General features: G+C 43.4%; 1 protein-coding gene across 6 annotated transcripts in view; it reads right to left on the bottom strand.

The window, feature by feature from the left end:
- Nucleotides 1-15774, bottom strand: part of FRYL (FRY like transcription coactivator) — a 255767-nt gene extending 239993 nt beyond the window's left edge. For 3 of the 6 annotated variants that reach the window (XM_082728351.1, XM_082728342.1, XM_082728345.1), the window contains exon 1: nucleotides 15530-15756. The gene's annotated coding sequence lies outside the window, so the exon portion shown is untranslated. Of the gene's footprint in view, nucleotides 1-15529 lie in introns of all 6 variants that reach the window. The other 3 variants (XM_082728344.1, XM_082728341.1, XM_082728352.1) reach the window with 3 other exon arrangements.
- Nucleotides 15775-16979: the final 1205 nt, after the last annotated feature.

The following is a 16979-nucleotide window of genomic DNA, read 5'->3' as shown; positions in this document are numbered from 1 at the left end:
ATTTAGTCCCCACAACCACTCTATGAGGGAAATCATGTTTTACTCATTTGATACATGAGGAATCTGAGACTACCCATAACACTTTGAGAGACTTTAAATAACAACACAAACAGGCAGGCTTATACGAGATATACTATTTTAGGGACTGCCTGGGTGGCTCAGTGGGTTAAGCCTCTGCCTTCAGCTCAGGTCATGATCTCAGGGTCCTGGGATGGAGTCCCACATCGGGCTCTCTGCTGGGCAGGGAGCCTGCTTCCTCTTCTGTCTGTCTGTCTCTCTCTCTCTCTCCTTCTCTGCCTACTTGTGATCTCTCTCTCTGTCAAATAAATAAAATATTTAAAAAAAGAGAGAGAGATACTATTTTAATAATGTTTGTGGAGCTGAAGCAGTGGAACCAGGACTCAGATGACACAGCCTCCACTGGCCTGTTTCTAAAGCCCTCACTACCCTCTCACTGCGTGTGTGTGTGTGTGTGTGTGTGTGTGTGTGTGTGTGTTGGTTTGGGGTAAAGGGGAAAAGGCTTTTCTTGCCCCCTACTTTAACCAAAACCATCTCTCCTTTCATCATCAGAAATCTCTGTGCATGATTTTGTTTAAAAAGTGCTTAAATCTCTGCCATGCCACCTCGGTTCCATCTAGGCTTTGGTCTATGAGAAGAGCTCGTATGATAGAATGTTAAGAAGCAAGGCTAAAATTATGTGATTTGTCGATTCCCCTCTAAATTATATAATTTTAGGCCCCAGATGTGAAGTTATAAATTATTTTTATAACTATTTCAAAAATTCAGATAGATTCCCTAAGGCAAAACATATTGGATTAGAGATTATCAATGTTTTAAGATATCTTGACACATAAAACCCATCATTTTTCAGGATCCCATCAACCATACGGGAATGGATTCTTTTTGACAAAAATGATTACTGGGACAATATAACTGAGCCCCAGCTAGCCACCCTCATTTAATAATGAACTCTTGTGGTAGTCCTTCGCTCTCCCCTAAACACTTGAGTAGCAATAATTTTCTTTATATGTCCTTAAAAAAGGCTACAGACTCGGGACAGAGATCAGGGAAACAGTCTGCGACTGACAGCAAAAGATTCGGTGTTCAATTGTTGGCAAATGTCTTGATTGAACTTTCACCTCTAGGGCAGCCATTCTTAGTCTTCTCAGGATCATGGGCTCTGCTTTTGAAATCTGATAAACCTATGGACCTCTCACTAGAAAAAGGCACATGAACACATACTCAAAATTTTTCATACAACTTATTTTATTGCATTTTAAATCTGTTGCCATCACAGACCATAGCAAACTAGTCTTCTCAAGGATATCTGTATGTCTCACTTTTGAGTTGGTGCCAAAATTTGCTACGCCCAGGAATAAAAATCTGAAGTATGCAATAAAACAAACCAAACTTTAATTATTTTTGACAAATAGATACCAAAGTAATGATGACAGTTGGCTGTAGGGCCTCTGGCACCAAAGCACAGTTCTAAGAAAAAACCCAACTCTTGTACATTATTCTCCAAGGACAGCTGGGAAGACATGGGTGTTAGAGAGAAGGCTCGGGTCCCAACAGTAAGGAAAAATTATGTTGACTGATTTAATGAGGGTTTCCCAAAACAGTAACATTTTATACTTTTATATATTTATAAAATGGAAAGACGTGGGTGTTTTCTGTTTGTTTCAAAGTAAGCTCTATGCCCAGTGTAGGGCTTGAACTCACCACCCTGAGATCAAGAGTCTCATGTTCTACTGACTAAGCCAGCCAGATGCCCCTAGGATAGATATGGTTTTAGAAACTGGGAAATATTCAGATAAGTTCAAGTATTTGAGGAAAAAAAAAAAAAGCAAGCATACCAGACCTACTCTGTTCCTACTACTTGGAAATGCAGAAGGTATTAAAGTTCAAAGTGGGGTACATGTGCCCACAGAGGCAAGGTGATCATGCTGCTGGCGTGAAAAGAAAATACTCTAAGACTGAACATACGCGTGCTATCTTCAACTGGAAACTGTGCTTTCATATTCAGTGTATGAAAACGACACCAGCACCCTCTCTGGTCCTGCGCAGGCGGTATCAGCCTTGTGGCCGGGCGCGTTGGAAAAGAATGCCCGTCCCACATTTTGGTGCACTTGACCTCCCGTCTACCTAGAGGCGACCAGAAAGGCACCATTTTTGGCAGTGTGGGGGCAAGCAGAGTCATGGGCATACAACACCTCACCATAGCATCATTTCAGGGTCCGTTCTCTGGCCTCCTGGATGGTGAGCAGCCGTGTGGCGGGCCACCAGCGGTTTCTCGCTCTGCCCTCCTAGTCCTGACTTGCAGCTCTGACGTGTCGGGCAGTTTTCAGGGTGTCTGGAGCAGCAGCTGTTGAGGGAGCCCAAGCTCTGGGTCCCGGTTCAGGGGCAGGGATGCCCTCTGAGCTCCCCTTATAGGTTCCCTGTGTGTCACCATCCCAGAGCAACTGTTAGGCTCTTCTAACAACTCTAAGTACCTCATCTCCGGATGAAATCTCTTCTTTTGTTTGTGGCCCTGAACACACACTCAGAATTCCAGTAGGTAAATGTCCCCTAAAGGAAAGCCAGCCCCTCTGCACCCAGGAGGGGCTGTTTGTGATGCCCTCACCTGTGGGCTCACTTTTAGCAAACTCCAACATCCTGCAGCTTCCTTGGGCCCAAGTAAGCACATCTGCAGATCTCGGTAGAATTATCATGTCACCCACGAATGGGTTTTAAAAGATTTTTTGTAAATGAACAAAGGCAAAGAGAGAGGGACAAACCAAAAAACGGACTCTTAGTTACTGAGAACAAACTGGTGCTTGCTGGGGCGGGGGGGGGGGGGGCGAGAAAGGGGAGGATGGTGGGCGGGAGGTGAACCAGGTGATGGGGATTAAAGAATACACTTCTCTTGATGAACACTGAATAATATATGGAAGCGTTGAATCATATATTGCACACCTGAAATGAATATTAACACTGGATATCTACCACACTGGAATTAAAATGTTTAAAATTTAAAGAAATAAATATAAACTGTCAGAATTGGATATTTAGCTATCCCTATAATAAATAAGAAAGGGTTTTTTGCAAAGAAAGGCAGATTAAACATAATAAAGCAAAATACATGAGGCTCCTGGGTAGCTCAGTGAGTTAGAGCCTCTGTCTCCAGCTCAGGTCATGATCCCAGGATCCTGGAATCCAGCCCCAAATCAGGCTCTCAGCAGGGAGCCTGCTTCCCCCCCCACCCCCACCCGCCTGCCTCTGTGCCTACTTGTGATCTCTGTCAAATAAATAAATAAAATATTTTCAAAAAATAAATAAATAAAGCAAATACAAGCACACAACAAGAAAATGAAGGAACTGCCAAATGTCTATTACCAATAACAGTGCTCTACCAAAACTGTAAGGTAAAAGAATGATTATCTTGTGAACTATATAACTTTTAGAAGAAAACATAGGGGAAAAAAATCTTTAAGACCTAGGACTGGATGAAGAATCCACAGACATGACATGAAAAGCACAATTCATGGGACGCCTGGGTGGCTCAGTTGGTTGAGCAGCTGCCTTCGGCTCAGGTCATGATCCCAGCGTCCTGGGATCGAGTCCCACATCGGGCTCCTTGCTCCGCAGGGAGCCTGCTTCTCCCTCTGACTCTGCCTTCCACTGTGTCTGCCTGTGCTCGCTCTCGCTCGCTCTCTCTCTGACAAATAAATAAATCTTTAAAAAAAAAAAAAAAGAAAAAAAAAAAGAAAAGCACAATTCATAAATGAAAAAAAAAAAATGTTTAGATGCAGTATATGAAAATTTTAAACTTTTTTGCTCTCTAAGATACCCAGTTAAGAGGATGGAAATACAAGCTTGGATGGGAAGAAAATTTTGCCAATCATGCATCTGACAAAGGGTTTATATCTAGATGCTAGAAAGAACTCTCAAAGCTCAACAATGATGAACAATACAATTTGCTCATTAGGAAAACAATTTGCCTATTAGGGAAAGGCAAATTAAAACCACAGTGAGCTACCACTACACAACTACTTAGAATCACTAATGTAAAAAAAAAAAAAAAAAAAAAGTGAAAATACCAAATTCTGACAAGTGTATGGAGAAACCAAATCTTTCACACATAGCTAGTGAGAACATACAGACACTCTGGAAAACAGTCTGGCAGTTTCTTATAAAATTAATCATTCACTTACAATATGACCCAACAACTGCACTCTTGGGCATTTACCCCAGGGAAATGAAAACTTATGTTCACCTAAAAACCTATACATGAATGTTCACAGCAGCTTTATTCATAACAGCCAAAAACTGGAAACAACTTGTGTGTTCTTCGACAGGTGAGTAGTCAAACTGCATACGGCAGAACAGCCATACAACAAATACTATTCAGCAATCCAAAGAAATGAACTACCGCTACACTGGTTAGCTTGCAAGGTTCTCTAGGGCATTGTGCTGAGTGGAAAAAAGTCAATCTCGAAAAGATACAGTTGGATTCCATTTATGTAACATTCTCAAAATGACACAATTATAGAGATAGAACAAAGAGTGGTTGCCAGTAAACAGGGACGGGGGGAGTGGAGGGGACCTTGAGCTGCATGGGGGAGTTTCTTGGCAGTGATGGAACAGTGCTGTATCTTGATTGTGGTGGTAGTGAAACGAATCTAGACATGAAATGTTATTAACTGCACAAAACTACACATACACACACACACACACACACGAATGAGTGCACTAAAAACCATGAAAACTAAATATGGCTACTTAACAGTATTATTCCAATGCCAGTTTCCTGATTAAACATGATTGTTAATGTTATGTAAGATATTACACTGGGGAAGCTGAACGAAAGTTACACACACTCCCTGCACTGTTTTCACAATTTCCTATGAGTCTATAGTTATTTTAAAATAAAGGTTTTTTTTTTAAGATTTTATTTATTTATATGACAGACAAAGATCACAAGTAGGCAGAGAGGCAGGCAGAGAGGGGGGTGGGAGGAAGCAGGCTCCCTTCTGAGCAGAGAGCCCGATGCAGGGCTCGATCCCAGGACCCTGAGATCACGACCTGAGCAGAAGGCAGAGGCTTTAACCCACTGAGCCACCCAGGTCCCCCAAAATAAAGTTTCTTTGAGTGATGACATTCAGTCATACTTATTTTTAAAATTACTAATATTTTAAGTGGAATCAAAAACATGAAAATAATACATTTTAAAGTGTTCTATGATGTTTTTTCATCTTTATCTCGTTTCTTACGAACATCTTACTATGTATACTATAGGTAATATATAGTTTACAACAAACATACATATGGAGAATGCAGACATAGTTCTTGGAGTATGACCAAAACAAACGTGCAGACTTCTGTTACAGAAGCTACAAAAGTCGAGATTCTATCTATCACTTCAGAGTTTTACTTAGGGAAGCATACACAAAAACAGGACAGGCACTGGACTGAAAATCAAAAAGAACTCTATTCTACCCACCGTTTAAACAAGTCACAATCTCATTGTCATCCACAAGACATAAGAATTCTATCAGATCATTCCCAAGACATTCCAGCTCTGAAAACACTGTAACTCCATGAGTTCTACAACAGGGAAAAGTGCAGCAACCTACAAGAAATGCATGACTAAACTCTAACCAGTATTTACTGAAAGTATACCGAAGTTTCATGATTGCCAGGAATATTAAATATAACACATAGTCCAAGTTATCATTAACACAGACATAGAAAACAGCACCTACACAGACAATTTTGCCTCAAAGAAAACAGACTGCCAAAAGATCCAGTTGAAATAGAAATATCCAGATACTAGGCAAAGGTGGCTATTTTGCATGCAGCCTCTATGTCATTGAAGGCCTCTACCTTCTGCTCATGGAACTGTATGAGGCTCTGTATTGCAAGCAGGCACCAGTGCATTCAAATATCCTGGTGTACAAGCTTGGGGATCACGACAGTTCTCTCAAGATGTAAAATATCAAGATATCCAGGACACCTGGGTGGCTCAGTCAGTCAAGCCTCTGCCTTCAGCTCAGGTCATGATCTCAGGGTCCTGGGATGGAGCCCCATGTCAGGCTCCCTGCTCAGTGGGGAGTCGGCCTCTCCCTCCCCCTCTACCCTTCCCCTACTTCATGCTCTCTCCGAAATACATAAAAAAAAAATCTTAAAACAAAAGAATATCGGGGCGCCTGGGTGGCTCAGTGGGTTAAAGCCTCTGCCTTCGGCTCAGGTCATGATCCCAGGGTCCTGGGATCGAGCCCCACATGGGGCTCTCTGCTCAGCGGGGAGCCTGCTTCCTCCTCTCTCTCTGCCTGCTTCTCTGTGATCTCCGTCTGTCAAATAAATAAATAAAATATTAAAAAAAAAAAAAAAAAAGAATATCAAGACATCCAAGAAAGAACTTTTCCTTTTTCCCATCCACTTATTTATTCGCCATCCACTTGAGTTAGACTGAGTAGGACAGAATTTTAAAAGGTCTATTATTCAGTGGAAGCTAAACATCTACAAGGTACCACCCTACTACACCACCTGCTATCCAGAGACACCACCTACCTGAAACAGAGTCCAAAACCAGGAAAGAAGCCAAGAGTCCTCCAAGCAGTGAAAATCAATATAACAAGGTCCTAGTATTAAAGCCCTATGCTTCTTTGGCTCGTTCTTCAGAACTTTCTAGTATTTTTATCCACCGTTCCACAAGTGTGTTTATGGGCTCTACTCATGGCACACCAAATTATTAGAAAGGCATGGTAGGTACAGTAAGCAGGCATAATGAGAGCAGAGAGATAGAGCTAACAGTAAAGTAATACGCAAACCGATCCCCAAACCAACATGATTTAGAAAGGAAGAGTTTCGCCGACAAGTGAACAAGCCACGGTCTGACCACCAGTGGTGGTCTGTAGACTGATAACTGAGGAAGCTAATGGCCAGTGCTTTTCTGCAAATAAATCATCGTGTGTTCACCGCTGCCCAAGACACACAAAAGGAACCACCACAGTGATATTCTTTAACCAGGATTATAAACAGCATAATCCATCTTCTATTTTTAAACAGACACACAAAACTAAAAATTGTATTAAATGATCTTCCCAGCATTCTTTAGTACTGAACTAAATTCCGTCACATCTGAATTTTACCATGAAACAAAGACACACCAAAACACCAAACAGAACAAAACAAAACATGGAATCCTGAGAAGTTGAACTATTATGCTGCAATTTACTCGGGCAACAAAGCACACATGTGAATATTTTATGAATTAAAACATGAGGCTGCATTGCAGTGAGTGTAACTACTATCCTTTCCTCATCAATTCCCAGATGCCCATGAATAAACTAAACAAAACATAACACAACACTTCAACCCCTCTGAGGTATAGATGCTCTGAACTAGAGATAGATTGCTGTCACCTAACAGCGGGAAGCAGCCGGTGAAAATCTTATCTCCTGGAAAGATCAAGAAAGCAGCAGCATCAAAGTGTCTTAGGTCTAACCAAAAACAGTCATTCAAAAAAATCTTTCATTTTTTAAGATTTTATTTATTTATTTGACAGAGAGCATGAGCAGGGGGAGCAGCAGGCAGAGAGAGAGGGAAAAGCAGACTCCCCACTGAGCAGGGAGCCTAGGCAGGGCTCCATCCCAGAATCCTGGAATCAGACCTGAGCTGAACACAGATGCTTAACCGACTGAACCACCAGACGCCCCTCACTCAAAAATGTTAAAAAGACAAAGAAATGATCAGAAACCTGTAAAACTATAATCCGTGGAGTAAATTTCAGGAAATTCTCAAAAATAAATTGCATCCTTTTAACCTTAAAAGACAATACATTGAAGGGGCACCTGGGTGGCTCAGTGGGTTAAGCATCTGCCTTTGGCTCAGGTCATGGTCTCAGGGTCCTGGGATTGAGCCCTGCATCAGGCTCCTTGCTAAGCAGGGAGCCTGCTTCCTTCTCTCTCTCTGCCTGACTCTCTGCCTACTTGTGATCTCTTTCTGTCAAATAAATACATAAAATCTTTAAAAAAAAATAGTACATTTGAGTACTTATCACAATACTTGGTAAGCACTCAATTTAGCTATTATTTAGAAATTATTTATTTTATTTAGATTATATACCTATATATTTAATTATATTTATTTTATTATGTATGAATTGTTATTTATTTATAAATTATTATAAATTAGCTAACATTATGATTTCAAAATGACAAATAAGGACTAGTAGAGCTAATGAAAATATCTATAATCATAGTGATCAGGCAATCATTAAGCATTTATTAAGTGCTTTCAAGTTGGGTCACCAGCGCCACACGGGAGCAATAAAAGTTCACTGCCATGAACCCACACAGCACTAGTTTTGATCAAATAAATGGTAAGTGCCACAGCAGGAGCAAAACATTTTGGACCAATAAGGTAAAGCATCACATTACACCAGCAATGATCAGAACTTACTAAAGCGGCGTCTGGTCTGGCTTAATCTGTAGGGCACGTACCTCAGTCTCAGGGTTGTGAGTTCAAGCCCCACGTTAGGTACAGAGATTACTTAAAAATAAAATCTTAAAAAAAAAAAAAAAAAAGAACTTGCTAAGTATTTTCAACTTTTTTTTTTTTTTAAAGATTCATTTATTTATTTTAGAGCATGAGCTCTAAAGGGATAGGGAGAGAGAGAATCCAAGCAGGCTCCCTGTTAAGCAGGGAGCCTTATACAGCGCTCCGACCCAGGACCCCAAGACCATGACCTGAGATGAAATCAAGAGTTGGCCGCGTAACTGACTGAGCCGACCAGGCACTGCTCAACTTTTTTTTAAAAAGTACTATCCTTTCTGTAGGTCCAGCAGGCAGAAATTTGAGACATAAATTATTTACTTGTTGAGAGCCACCACATGATTAAATGAATATAAAAAACTGTCACCAAAATGAATGTTGTGGGGCGCCTGGGTGGCTCAGTGGGTTAAAGCCTCTGCCTTCGGCTCAGGTCATGATCCCAGGGTTCTGGGATCGAGCCCCGCATCGGGCTCTCTGCTCAGCAGGGAGCCTGCTTCCTCCTCTCTCTCTACCTGCCTCTCTGCCTGCTTGTGATCTCTGTCTGTCAAATAAATAAATAAAATGTTTAAAAAAAAAATGAATGTTGTGATTTTCTTTTTTTTTTTTTTAAAGATTTTATTTATTCATTTGACAGAGAGAGATCACAGTAGACAGGCAGGCAGAGAGAGAGAGAAGGAAGCAGGGGACTCGATCCCAAGACCCTGAGATCATGACCTGAGCCGAAGGCAGCGGCTTAACCCACTGAGCCACCCAGGCGCCCGAATGTTGGGATTTTCATAAGGGAAAAAAAATCTCTTTGCCCATCACTCTGCAGGCTTCGGTAGAATAAGGATTGTAGATAAACCACCTCTTCAAATCCTTCTAAACTTGGGAGCTGCACATACAGTTGAAAGAATCTCTCCCCTCCTAGGATTTACACACATTGAAAGGGACCAGTTTATATGGAAATGCACATTTATTAAAATGCTATCTTTCACTTATATTCAGTGTCCAGAATGGACAAACACATGGAGATGGAAGGGAAATCAATGGTTCGCTGGGGCTGGTGAGGGAGATGGGGAAGGTGAATGCAAAAGTTGTAAAACTCTTTGTAGTGGTGGCTAATAACTCTGGAATACACTAAAAACCTCTGACCTGAACACTTTACTTCTTTTTTAAAGATTTAATTAATTTATAGTGATTTATTTATGTGAGGAAGTGCGTGGGTATGGGAGCAGGAAAAGGGGCAGAAAGGGAGGGAGAGAAAAAAAAGCAGACTCCACTGAGCAGGAGCTCAATATGGGTTAGATATGGGTCTAGATCTCACAATCCTGGTGTCATGAGAGCTGAAATCAAGAGCAAGCCATGTAAGGGACTGAGCCACCCAGGTGCCCTTGAATTGTATACTTTAAACAGGTGAACTGTATGATATGTAAATTACTACATCTCCATAGAGCCCTTCATTTTTTTTTTTTAACTTCTTAAAGATTTTTTTTTTTTAAGGGGCTTATGGGTGGCTCAGTCATTAAGCATCTGCCTTTAGCTCAGGTCATGATCCCAGCATCCTGGGATCAGGCTCCTTGCTCTGCAGGAAGCCTGCTTCTCCCCTTCCTACTCCCCCAGCTTATGTTCCCTCTCTGGCTGTCTCTCCCTTATTTTTCCTTCTTAAAAAAAAAAAAAAAAAAAAATTAAAAATTAAAAAAACTTTTTTTCTATTTTTTTTTAAAGATTTATCTGAGAGAGAGAGCACACGTGCACATGAGCAGGGGGGAGGGACAAAAGGAGAGGGAGAAGCAGACACCCCCCCCCCTCCGCCGTGCCAGCAAGCAGCCTGATGGAGAACTCATCCCAGAACTCCGGCATCATGACCTGAGCAGACGGCAGACACTTTATGGTCTGAGCCACCCAGGCACCCATTAATATTTCATTTTTAAGCAAGCTCCACACCCAATTCAAGGCTCAAACTCACAACCCTGAGACCAAGACTCACATGCCCCACCAAGTGAGCCAGCCAGGTGACCCTGTTATTTTAAAATTTTAACTCTTTGCAAAAGCTGACAAATCCTAATTACTGCATTATGGTCAAACTCCATAGGATATAGCCCTCTGTCAGATATTCTTCCTGACCTGGCCGACCTCATCACTGACAGTCCTACACAGTCCCTTTATTAACAATCCAGTTCCCTCCCCACAGATACAAACAGCAAGCAGCAGACACACGGGGAGAGGTGGAGGGCAGTATATTTTATAAAAGTTAAAAACAATTCACACAGTATTTTTATGTAAGTGGCTTTTCAAAATGGTTATTTTCATAATATATTAAAAAAAAAAAAAACCCTGAAAAAGGCATCTACCAGTTATCTGCTAGCATATAGGTACTGTAGTCTCATAATGCCGGTCTTTGAAACAGATAACACTTGTAGGGTGTGAGAAAAAGACACATTTATGTTTGCAGAATTTCAGAAATATTCTGCCCCACAAGAACAGGCTTTAAGTAAAAAAAAAAAAAAAAAAAATCCAGAACTCACAGACTTATTTAACAGTGTGCATGAACTCCTACCCACGTCAAATGGAAGACATGTTTGTTTGCTAGTGTACTTTGGAAGAAGCTATGCAGAACAATAAACAAAAGTGAATAATAAATTCACCTAGGTGTGCACTTTTTACATTATTTTTAATCCACATGTACCAGTCTAAGCTCACAACTTGTGGCAGAAGCAGACTTAATCTGACCTTCAATACTAGGCAAGGTACACAAAGTAGGTGCAGTTCTCAATGAAAATTTGACAAATGAGTGGAGATTTCTTAGCTTATTAAGCCAATTGGCTGCTTACAGCTGGGATTCCTATTTAGGAACCTTTAGAAAATATTTTTCCCCCAGGCTAGTTTACAGAAGCACCTAGAACAATAGAATCTTATCACCTACATCATCTGCCCAAATTGTAGCTCCCTTTTCACAAGGAGCAACAGGAGGTTTGAGTAATCCATATGTGATTTGATCATGAAGAAATGTCTTCCCACATTCCTCCTTGGGCTACTATGAGAAGTGCCTGTTGGCAGGCTCCAAACAATTTTTAATGCTCTCTAGAGATTAAAAGAATCAAGAAATGAGAAGAGATTAAGCTTAGGAGTATGTACTCCAAAAGTATGTCAGGGTAAAGGCAGGTAAAACTGTTCAGGGACACAGGTTTTGACCAGTTTTTGAAATGTTTTGAACACATACAGTGGTAGCCTTGTACTCAAGAGCATGCAAAGCTCTGGTGATAAGGGAAAAAAAATAGTTTACCACTAAACACACACACACTCACACACACACATACACACACACACACACACTTTCCCCAAGTAAAACAATTTGAACTTCTTTATAGCTTATGGTTTTCTAGAATACTGGTGGGATAACAAAAGTGCTCAAGCACTTTAGGCAACAGTAAAAAATAAACAAACAAATAAATAAATACGGGAGTACCTCCAACTTTTGTTAATGGTTTGGCAAAGTCTACATTCTAATGCAGAAAATAAAAACATAACCATACTGTAAGTCCGAACATGGTCTGTGCTGTAAAAGGGTTTTATAAGAGCAAGAAGAAAGACCAATCACTTATGGTTAGATGAAGAGAAGCTTGCAGACAAGGTGACATTTGAGCTGGGTTAGATGGATGATCTCTCTAGTGAGGTAACAACAGTTGAAATTCAGAACACATGCTCTGCCCCAAAAAAATATTTTATAAATAAAAATAGTTCAAGTAGAGAACATACACTAAGCCAACCTCCAAACATACTTTATCTTTCAAAATTTCTTTTAAAATGTAAAACCTGCTATATAAAGCAATGAGAACTTTCCCACCTCACCTAGATTTCTTCTATTATTCCACTATTCTTTTACCATTTGGGCATGAATCCTGCGTAACTGTCACTTTGCACTTGTTACTGTGCTGAGATATGCACTCTTCTTCCTATGGCTGATAATATTGTGTCTTCCCATTAAACTGTTATACCTTTGAAAGCAATAACTGTAATCCATTTCTATCTTATCTTTCCGTAATACTTCTTAAATAAATACATACTCAACAGATACGGTTGACAGGCTAAACCTAGTTCTAATACCTGTGACAATAAGATATCACTAACACAAAAGGTGTCTGGGAACAGATACTATAAATAATTAAAACACATTTTTGCAAAGAGAACAAAAAGCATCTAGACTAGTAATATCTACCCATAGACACTAAACTAGTTGCTCTGCTTTAGTGTGACTTGTTCAGAAAGGGTGCTTGTTATAAAAAAAAAAAAAAAAAAAAAGTTTGGGGCACCTGGGTGGCTTAGTAGGTTAAAGCCTCTGCCTTAGGCTCAGGTCATGATCTCAGGGTCCTGCAACCAAGCCCTGCATCAGGCTCTCTGCTCAGCAGGGAGCCTGCTTCCTCCTCCTCTCTCTCTGCCTGCCTCTCTGTCTACTTGTGATCTCTGTCAAATAAATACATAAAATCTTAAAAAAAAAAAAAAGTTAAATCTCTCAAGCAGCCTTTATAGAACATTATCTTTCTTTGTCACAAAGTCCTAAGACAACACATTTATTGTGACACGGTGGGTTTGCAGAGAAATGAAGGACAGTGCTAGTTCCCAAGGATCTCAAGGGACAGTTCAAAACTCAAGAAATGTCTTGGCAATGTGTATACATAAGACAATGTGTTTAAAACAATATGAAAAGCACAAAGGAAAAATGTTTTCCAGGAAGCATAGCCTAGCTGTTTCAAAGATAATTCTTTCTGAATGTGCTCTTTTTAAAGTTCAGAAATTCTCTCCTCTATTGTTTGTAGAAGTAAACAAAGATCGAAATTTGGAAACTTGTTTTAATTTTCTACTCAACTGTATTATGAGATAGAAAGGGAGATTATGCCAGCAAACTGGCCTGACATCCTTATCACAGAAGAGGATCAAAGGGGAGGGAGGAGCGGAATATAGGTGTAACAATGCCAGATACCATCAAGATTACTACAAAAGAACATGTTTGCCTACACTTCCTAAATTCTGTGGGAAGAACAGAGTACTTCTCAAATATTATTATCCAGAATTGGCTTTCAGTCTGCCCAGTTTCTCCTTTCTTGTTATTGCTGAGCCTGTGAACTGATAAGGTTCCACACCACTCAGAAAGTTACCAGTGAGTTAATCAAGGAACCCTTCTGGAAGTTGTTAGTATTGCTTTAAAAGAAAAAAAAAAGAAAAAAGAAAAAAGAAAAAAAAAAAAAACCAAACCACTGGGCCAGGCATTCCAACAAAATTCACTCTTCCAAAGAAATAATTTTACAAAATAACTCAGAAGGGAAGACAGGATGGAGTGCTATTTTTGATAATGAGTAGCAAAAGCAACAACAAAAAAGACTACAGAGTAACACACCCACTGTTACTTTGTTTATAGGCTTGTAACTTGCACATGCAAGTACTCTACAAAGTATTGCTCAAGAAGAAACTGTCAAAAATGAATGCTTATGAAAACATTCCTTTTCTAAATAAGGTCTCTAACAAGGGCTGTGCTGTTCCTAAATGATTTCTTTAGCAAGTATTGGCAGTTATAGCAGAGCGATAATGCTCAGGATGAGAAAAAAATCTCTTGTTTTATCAATAGTAAAAGCTGTTGTTACTAATTATGATGCCCATGAGCTCAGTACCAGAAATTAACTCTGTGGTGGATACCTGCTAGGCAGAACAGCACTTTACAAAAAACTAAGTTTATCGCCCCCCCCAAAAATACTTTTTTTGCTAATCCTACTGACCCTAGCAACCTAGTAGACTGGTTTTGTTGTTGCTGTTTTCATTCCAAAAGAAGCTCCGCCAATAAGTCGAGGTAACTTTGCAGTTCAAAGGTTAAGGCAAATTCAGCTCTACGTAGAGAGTTTCTGCTCCTCGTCAACATAGCTCCCTATTCTCTCCCTCTCTCTCTCTCTCCCTCTCTCTCTTCTATTATCTTGGCCTGAGAGAGGCTAATGCTCCGGTATAATTGCAAATCCATGGGGGAAGCGATTGTAGGTGCCCAGGAATGAAACTGGGATGGAAGAACGATCGACAGCAATCAAGAACCAGTTCGCCCTAGAAATCACCCTCACCGGAAAGGAGGAAGAGTCTCGGCCCAAAGAACCTGCTGCCCGGAAGCCACAACTTCCATCAACCCGCAAAGAAAAGTTGCAAGAAGAGCTCAGCGCCCAGGCAGCCCGCGCGGGAGCGGAGACGGCGGTCGGCGAAGACACTCATCAGGCCCGGGCGCGCGGCGAGCCCGGGCTGCGGCGTCCGTGGGGCCGACTCCGGCTCCCGCAGGCTCCGGGTCTGGGGGTGCGACCGCGGAGAGTGGGCGGAGAAACGAGCGCGGAGGAAAAGAGGGACAATGCTGGGCCGGGCCGGCGACTCCGCGCGTTCCAAGGGTCCCCCCGGCGCCTCTTCCCGCCCGGGGCCTCCCGCGGCCGCGCCAAGTTTGCTCCTCAGCCCTCCCTTCACGATCCGGGCCGGCGAAGCCGTGGCCGCCGGCCTCCCTCCGCCCGGCCGCAGCCGCCTTCCTCCCCGCGGGGCGGCTCCCGCGAGTCGGCGAGGAGGCGGCGCGCGCGAGGGGAGCCGCGCGCGCGAAGGGGCGCCGGGCGCGCGAGGGGCAGGGGGCGCGCGAGGGGAGGCGCGCGAGGGGCAGGGGGCGCGCGGGCCAGCGGCGCGCGCGAGAGGAGCCCGGCGCGCGGGGGAGCGGGGCGCGCGGCGCTCCCCGAGGACCCGCGGCCGCTCCGGCGGGTTTTCGGTTGAGGCGGGGGCTGCGCCGCCGTCTACCGTCCGTTAGGAGTCTTTGCCCTGGCGGCGCAGCCTGCCAGCCATCCTGGCCCGCCTCCCCCTCGGCTCCCATCAGGAAGGGCAGCCGGGCGAGGGCCGGCGACCTCGTCTCCTGCCAGGGCTGTGGCCGCCGGTCGGCGGGCATCCCGGCGCCTGCCCCGGGGCTGGAAGAGAAAGTGAAATGAAGCGTCCTTCCCCCGGCAACACCTACCCGTCCCCAGTCCAAGTGCAGCTGCCTCGCTCCTCGGGCGCCGCCGGTCCCCGCCCTCGGGCCCCGGGCTCCGTTCTCTTGACAATGGCGCGTCCCCTTTAAGGAATAATCCGATCGGAACCGATGTGTGGTTAAACCTCCGACTCTGATTTTAACCGGATTTCTCTCTCTCCCCCTGAGCCCGACGAACGCCCGGCGGTGCTGCTAGCTCTTCCCACCCCTTCCCCGCCCCGCCTACCCCCTCGCCTTCCTGATTGGCGACAAGCACTACAACAGGAACAGCAATCCTCGCACTCCACTGGCCCAGCTGGCCGCCGCTCACCGCGGCCCCACCCTCCCGCCCCGCCCCCTTCCCCGGGTTGGTCCTCCCTCTAATCACTCTCTGTCCTCTACTCCACCGTTGCTTTGGAGACCTGGCAGTCAAGGCTCACCCTCCCGCCTCCGGAAAGCGAACTTTATTTTTATTGGTAAAAGGACATCTTCCTGTGTACCTGATTGGGCAAGAAAGGAGTTAGTCTGCACGCCCCTTACCCATTATCGCTCTGCCTTTACGGGTTTGTGAAATACAGCTGCAAAGTCCTCCCTGCTTTACCTTCATCTAAGCGCCTGTCCCTTTAAATGGTGGTAGGGGTCGTGGACAAACTCACAGCCTGTATTGGGGAAAGCAGGAAAGGGAGGGGAGAGAAATTCCAAATCTTCTCCAGTTGGGTAATACATCGCGAACTGGGATTCTGCGGAGCCCCAGCACGCTGTCTAGTGAATGGACGGGTGAGAGTGAGCTAGAAGACCTAAATTCGGGTCCTAACTCCCCTTGAGACTCGCTCAAGTTTTCACTCACTGCCCACTCTACCCTCACCGTCGATTCCACTGGCATCTCGCTGCGCCGAAGGCTTTGGTAAAAGCATCTGCAAACCTGGAGGGGTCATCTCGCAAACGTTCATTGAAAAAAACCATTTAAACCATTTCCATTAAAAAGTTCCGCTTAATTCACGTCTTTTGTGTTATCTTGGCGTTCCCCACGAAAGCTAAGTTACTCTTCTGAAATTACTAAATAGGTGATGTCTCTCGTGACTAGCTCAAAGTAGAAGTAGAAGACGTTTGTCATGGAGCCGGGGGGAGCCCAGGCTGAGCCCAAACGGGCACCAGAAAGCTATCCCTTGAGGGAAAGAGGGAGTCTGGCATCGGAAGCTTGACCTTTTAGCAAAACCTCCCCTAGGAGAAGAAAAATTCTTCGACAGCCTGGTGGGTTTCCCACCAGGGAAGGGTAAGTGTCCCGGCCCTGTTTGCCGATGAGCTTTGAGAGCCTTCGGACCTCAGGATACTTAGTGCATTCGCAGTGGACCCCAGTGGTGCCCAGAAAGTGACAGCTCTCAGCGGTACCCTAGAAGGGAGTGTAGTGGCAGAATGGGGGGAATAAACATCGGTAGCTCAAATGACTTTTCCGCGAGTT

Source organism: Mustela nivalis (genome assembly GCF_964662115.1).
Source record: "Mustela nivalis genome assembly, chromosome: 4".
Taxonomy (NCBI): Eukaryota; Metazoa; Chordata; class Mammalia; order Carnivora; family Mustelidae; genus Mustela; species Mustela nivalis.
The sequence above is the reverse complement of the archived record's forward strand: the minus strand, read 5'-3'. Positions and strand labels throughout refer to the sequence as shown.